The sequence below is a fragment of the Phyllobates terribilis genome, unplaced genomic scaffold (assembly GCF_046119375.1).
Source record: "Phyllobates terribilis strain yellow unplaced genomic scaffold, ASM4611937v1 Scaffold_9__5_contigs__length_417890890, whole genome shotgun sequence".
NCBI classification, from domain to species: domain Eukaryota; kingdom Metazoa; phylum Chordata; class Amphibia; order Anura; family Dendrobatidae; genus Phyllobates; species Phyllobates terribilis.
In genome coordinates, this window is record NW_027362769.1 from 359,532,236 (window position 1) to 359,537,695 (window position 5,460).

At 47.5% G+C, this 5,460-nt stretch overlaps 1 pseudogene; it reads left to right on the plus strand.

Moving 5' to 3' along the window:
* The first annotated feature begins 274 nt into the window (after window positions 1-274).
* Window positions 275-656, plus strand: LOC141161029 (histone H2B 1.1-like; annotated as a pseudogene).
* The last annotated feature ends 4,804 nt before the right edge of the window (window positions 657-5,460 follow it).

Genomic DNA, 5,460 nt, shown 5'->3' on the forward strand with positions numbered 1-5,460 from the left:
CCGTTTCTGTCTCCTCAGTCGCTTTTTATCCGCTGCTGCCCCGACCTCCTGCCTTATCATTGGATGGATCTGAAGCCGCCAAAGGAGAGCAGACTTGTAGAAACACCAATAAGACGCAGCGGGCTCAGCTTACGAAGGTCACATGACTTTCTTACCCAGTAGAAGAGGAGCAAACAGCATTGCTCATTTGCATGTGTGGCTATAAATACCGCTGCGCTGGAGGAGCAGGAACATTGTTCTCTCTTCTCTGAGTTGTGATCTCTGTATACTCACCATGCCTGATCCCGCCAAGTCTGCGCCAGCGCCCAAGAAGGGCTCCAAGAAAGCCGTCACTAAGACTCAGAAGAAGGACGGCAAGAAACTTAGGAAGAGCAGGAAGGAGAGCTACGCCATCTACGTGTACAAGGTGCTGAAGCAGGTCCACCCCGACACCGGCATCTCCTCCAAGGCCATGGGCATCATGAACTACTCTGTCAACGACATCTTCGAGCGCATCACATGGGGAATCCTCCCGTCTGGCTCACTGCAACAAGCGCTTCACCATCACCTCCCGGGAGATCCAGACCGCCGTGCACCTGCTGCTGCCCGGAAAGCTGGCCAAGCACGCCGTGTACGAGGGCACCAAGGCCGTCACCAAATACATCAGCGCCAAGTGATCTGCTTCGTCTGCTGCTCCGCCATCACCCCAAAGGCTCTTCTGAGAGCCACCACCGTCTACATCAGAGCTGTGGCTGCTTCTGTGTTCTCTCCCGTCTCCCCGAGTTGTCTGGCCACATAGCCCGGGTCTCTGTCTAATGACAGGGTAAATAGCAGGTGGCCCAAGTAGAAGTGAAGGCTAAGGGCTAACGAAGAAGATGGCGAAAAAACTGGGGCTGCTTTTGGGTTCTCCTTCACAGCTCAGCACTTTCACCAATGCCCTTGTGATTTCAGATGGAAGTTCAGTGACTTATTTAAGCCCTTGCTCCTCAGATCTGACTCCTTTTCGTCTCATTCCTATTTTAGGAATTGATTCGGTTTAGTTTCTCTAAATAATGAAATTACTTCACTGTTTTATGAAAGGTGATTACATGAGATTGTGGTCGGTGGAGTTTATTAGTGATGAGCAGCATGCTCACCACTATTCGTTACGAGCTCGAGATGCTCGTTGCTGGCGAGTATTTTTTGAATGTTCGGGAGCTTGAATCGCCGCCCCGCATGTTTGGCGCATAATATACAGCCAATTACCATGCAGGGGTTGCGTGACAGTCAATGTCATGTCATAGCCAAGTTGGCTGTGGCATTACAGTGACTGGCTGGTCGCACAGCGTCATCAGGTCTATATCAGAGGTCTATATCAGACCTGGCGCCGCCATGCTTGTCACAGTCACTCCGGAATCAGACAGTGTAGGGAGAGCTGCTGCTGAGCTAGGGAGTAGTGATGAGCGAGCACTAAAATGCTCGAGTACTCGTTGCTCGGGTCGAGCAAATTGGAATACTCGGGTGCTTTACCCGAGTAATGAGCCCAATGTAATTCTATGGAAAACTCAAGCATTTTTCACGCGGCTCCCCCCGGTGGTTTGCAGAGGGCCTAAAAATTCGCCAAATCGAACAGTGCTCAAATGACATGGGAACAGCATGGGGAAGACCCCTGGAAGCATTTCTGACTCCCAGGTCACTGCTGTCAACAACGTTGTCAGAGTATTACGCCACTTTTACGGATTCACAATAGAACATACAAAAACAAAAGCAAAATGCATTTTCCTGGGAAATATATTAAGGAACATCCTTTCCAGGGTAATGACTTGTATATAAGGCAAAATAAATAACCAAAACCAAAAATACTCCTCCACACCTTGGGCTATATTCAAACATAACATTTTTTATGCGTTTTTGCACTTTTGCATTGCTTTCAACAAAGACAAATGCATTCACTGGGAAATGTCATTTTAACATTTTACAATCTTATCTGGCCATGTGGTGTGTGACACATCATCAGACACATGCATACAGTGCTGAAAAGACATGGGAACAGCATGGGGAAGACCTCTGGAACCATTTCTGACTCCCAGGTCACTGCCTAAAAGTGTGCCCATCATAAGTAATAAGATGCCTCCCGCCATGCTCCTGTCGTTGCAGACTTGCAACATTCACCGTCCATGTCCTTGTCCCAGTGCAGTGTTCAGTTGTCCCTACCCCATTCCTTGGAATGCAAGCACAAGTATGCAGCCAGCCACCCACCCACCTACAGGCTGCAATACTATACTGCCAAATTTTTGACAGCTGCTTGCACTTGAAATGTGGCCTTTTAGGGTCGTGGAGGCGGATGCTTTTCATAACCTCATGCCGGCGTCAGCTGGGTGCTCATGCTTGGTCCCCAGCCACCACTATTTCTCCCGGTATCTTCTCCGCCTTCCACAAGCACGGGTCCCACAACATTACCCGTGCCCTCCCCAGTGCACTTACTGGTAAAGACTGCCTACCCACAAACACGTGGACAGGTGAATGTGGCCAGGGATGGTACGGAGCCAGTCCACAGCTTTTTTTGCTGAGAGTTGTATTTAGCTCGGTGAAAGTACTGGCATAGAGGGAAACCGTATCTACTCCGGCTGTCATTTCTCCGCCACTAGGTTCCGCCCATTGTCACACACGACCATGCCTGGCTGTATTTTCAGTGGTGAGAGCCACAGATCAGGCTGCCGTGTTACAGCTTTCAATAACTCTGCAGCGCTGGGCGGTTTGTCAATTAAGCATTAAGCATGTTATCTTCAGCACAGCCTGTTGCCACTTGGCCAGGGCAGTGCTGCAGTGCTGTCAGCTTGTGACTGATGTAGTCATTTCGGAGATGGAGGAGGAGGTGCAGGAGCTGAGCAATGTGATTACATTGAGGTTAAATTAGTGACGCTGTTATTTATACTAAAGAAAGATCCTATTGTTTGGTTTTTTTACGTTATTTTTAAAGATAAATGCATTCACTGGGAAATGTCATTTTAACATTTTACAACCTTATCTGGCAATGTGGTGTGTGACACATCATCAGAAACATACTGTTTTATTTATGAAGGAAGGACTCTGAAAGTCATAAAGCCTATTTTTATAGGGACATCAGACGGCCCTTACTATTCTTAAAAGGCCAGCAGTTGGCCCTCGCTATTGTTAGAGAGCCATCAGGCGGCTATGCGTTGTTGTTCCCATTATTAACAAGTGGGTCTCCTATACTGTTATTGCGTATCCAGTGACTGCAAGGGCTGCCAAAAATTTGGACGCAATCCAATACCCCTTTGAAGAGACATAGAGTAGGGTCTCAGTAAAAAAATGTTCCCATTATAAAGGAGCGGGTCTCCTATAGTGGTAATGCCCATGCTGTGACTGCAAGAGCTGCCAAAATTTGGGAAAAACCCCTCTAAGAATTTAAAGACACATAGAACAGGGCCACAGTAACGACACATTCCATTTAGAAAGGAGACAGTCTGCTATACAGTTATAGGTTATGCAGTGAGTCCAATGGCTGACCAATTTTAGGAAAAACCCCACTAAGAATTTAAAGACACATAGAGCAGGGCCACAGTAACAAGGTACGACATGTACCCATTAGGAAGGAGAGGGTCTGCTATACAGTTATAGGGTATGCAGTGAGTCCAACGGCTGACCAATTTTAGGAAAAAACCCACTAAGAATTTAAAGACACATAGAGCAGGGCCACAGTAACGACAAATTCCCATTAGAAAGGAGAAAGTCTACCATAGTGTTGGCCTATGCAGTGAATGCAAGGGCTGCCAAAAATTTGGAGGCACTTCAATACCCCTTGGAAGAGACATGGAGGATGGCCTCATAAAAAAATGTTCCCATTAAAAAGGAGTGGGCCTCCTATACTTGTAATGCCCATGCACTAAGTGTATGAGCTGACAAACATTTAACCCTGGGGGGTATACATGAACATACTGTATAATTTTTTTTTTTATAGGCATCATAAACACCCTTTAAAAAAATTATGTGGGTGATGCATCATGGACCACGGTCACCCTGGTGATATGGTGGTGGAGGATGAGGATGAGGAGAAGGACAAGAGCAAATAGCCCAAATCAGGAAGCGTATACCAATGTGTGGGTGTGAAAAGGTGCATGGGAATACACCTCCCAAGAAAAGACACTGGATTTGAGTTTATGTTACGCTGCTATAATTCGGTGGTGTAGAGAAGTCTTGCCCAATCCATCCCTTGTTTATTTTTATAAGAGTCAACATGTCAGCATTTTCAGTTGACAGGCAGAAGCGCTTATCAGTTATAATTCCACCAGCGGCACTAAAAACCCGCTGTGATAAAACGCTGGCGGCAAGGCAGGCCAGGACCTCCAAGGCATAGAGAGCCAGTTCATTCCACGTATCCTGCTTGGATACCCAATAATTATAAGGCACAGCGGAATCACAGAGGACATTGGTACGGTCGGCAAGGTACTCCCTCAGCATCTTCCCAAACTTTGCACTCCTTGTGAGAGTACCCCGCACCTCAGGGCCTGTGCGATGGGAGGGTCTGAGAAAACGCTCCCAGAACTTTGACAGTGTTCCCTGGCCTCAGCTGGATTGGAGTTGTGTCTCTCTCGCCTGTACTCCTTGGTTATCCAACGAAGTGTGCCCTCTGCTGCCAGCGTTTTCAGATGGGAATTTTTTTAATAGTTCCACAACAAGGGCCTTCTGGTACTGCCCTATTTTTGTAGACCGCCTCAGGAATAAGAGATATAAAATTCTCCTTGTAGCGTGGGTCTAGAAGTATCACCAACCAGTAATGACTGTCACCCAAAATTTTGAGAACGCGAGGGTCATGGGAAAGGCAGCGTAACATAAACTCAGTCATGCTTGCCAGACTACTAACAGGCAAGACTTCCATGTCCTCACCAAGAGGATGACTGACCATGCTCTCCTCCTCCTCTCTGTCCTCTGGCCATCCACGCTGAACAGACTGTATGACAGCTGAGCAGGTAGTACCGTCTATAGTGCATGAAACTAGCTCCTGTCCTTCCTCCTCCTCCTCTTCCTCATTGTCACCCAATCCATGTTGGGATGAGATGAGGCTTGGCTGTGTGTAATCACCCTTTATGGTTCCTTGCTCCATCTCTTCGTGCTCCGCCTGCAATGCATCCCCTTTGATTGTGAGCAGAAAGAGTTTCAGAAGACAGAGAAATGGGGTGGTGACGCTAATTATGGCGTCATCGCCGCTCACCATCTTGGTGGCGTCCTCAAAGTTTTGGAGAATGGTACATATGTCTGACATCCATGTCCACTCCTGAGGTCTTATGTGTGTTGTCTGAACTGAATACCGATGGCCTTGTTGATGCTGGTACTCAACAGCTGCCCTTTTCTGCTCACAAATCCTTCCCAACATCTGCAATATAGAGTTCCAATGCGTGGGGACATCACACACCAGTCAGTGAGCCGGAAGCTGCAAATGCTGTTGAAGCATGATAAGGGCGGCAGAAGCTGTAGGTGACT